Source organism: Galeopterus variegatus, unplaced genomic scaffold (assembly GCF_000696425.1).
Source record: "Galeopterus variegatus unplaced genomic scaffold, G_variegatus-3.0.2 Scaffold1653, whole genome shotgun sequence".
Classification (NCBI taxonomy): Eukaryota; Metazoa; Chordata; class Mammalia; order Dermoptera; family Cynocephalidae; genus Galeopterus; species Galeopterus variegatus.
This window is the reverse complement of record NW_007727764.1, coordinates 141,270-142,636: the sequence shown is the minus strand read 5'-3', so window position 1 is coordinate 142,636 and position 1,367 is coordinate 141,270.

The following is a 1,367-nucleotide window of genomic DNA, read 5'->3' as shown; positions in this document are numbered from 1 at the left end:
AGAGACGACTTAGTCTTGAGCCTGGCAGATTTGATCTTCTCTCCTTTCGGACCAGAGGACTCTGCTGCAAACATGCTCTGCCAGATCCCTTGTTGGGCCAAGAAGCATCCAAGCTTGATTCCCCTCTTCATATTTATTGGAGCTGGAAGTACTGGAGCAATATTTATGTCTTGCGTCTGGCATTGTTCAATCCAGATGTCATTTGGGACAGAAAGAATAACCCAGAACCCTGGAACGAACTGGGTCCTAATGATCAATACAAGTTCTATTCAGTGAATGTGGTTTACAGCAAACCAAAGAAAGAAGGTGCAGACCTCAGTGTTCGACTGTACAGCTGCTCAGAATGAAGGTCTTCCAGAAGCCATGTGCACAATTTTCCATTTAACCAGGAAATAGGTCTCCTCTAAATGCATCAAATCAAGTTGATGTAATTTGTTGGGGGATTTCACTGATTAATAAATATCTGAAACTTGAAAAAAAGATATCAAAACTTGTGAGATGTCTCTAAAGTAGTACTTATAGTAAAGTCTCTAGCACTTTATATTATAAAAGGAAAAAGATCCCATATCAGAAGAAGGGCAAATTATACCCAAAGCAGGCAAGGAAAAGAAGTAGGCAAGGAAAAGAAATAATAAAGATCAGAGTATGTATAATGAAATAGAACATGGAAAAAATAAGTCTGTAAAACAAAAATTTGCTTCTTTGAGAATACTAATAAGATTGATAAACCTTCAGATATAATAGGGAAAAAAGAGAGAGGGAACAAATTACCAATATCAGGTATGAGAGAGTTTATATTAGAACAAATCATATCTATATAAATGGATAAGAGAATATTAGGAACAACTTTATGCCAATAAATCCAACAATTTAGATGAAATGGACAAATTCATTGTAAGACACAAACTGCCATATCTTCCTCAAGAAGAATTATACAACCTTAATAACCCTATATCTGTTTTTAGAAATTGAATTTGTAGTTAAAAAGTTCCAACAAGGAAAACTCAAGGTCCAGACACCTTTACTGGTGAATTCTAACAAATAATTTAAAAAGAAATAATACCAATTCTACACAAACCTTTTAGAAATGTAAAGAGGAGGGAATATTTTCCAACCCATTCTGTGATAGAATTAATTACCCTAATACCAAAACTAGACAAAGAAATTACAGAAAAGATTATAACAGACCACTATCGCTTCCGAACATCTGTGCAAAATTTCTAAATGAAAACTTAGCAAATCTAATCCTAGAATATATTAAAAATATGTTAAATACATCATGATCAAGTGGGGTTTATCCCTGAAATGCAAGGTGAGTTTAACATTCAAAAATCAGTCACTGTGATCCACCACATTAACAAACTACC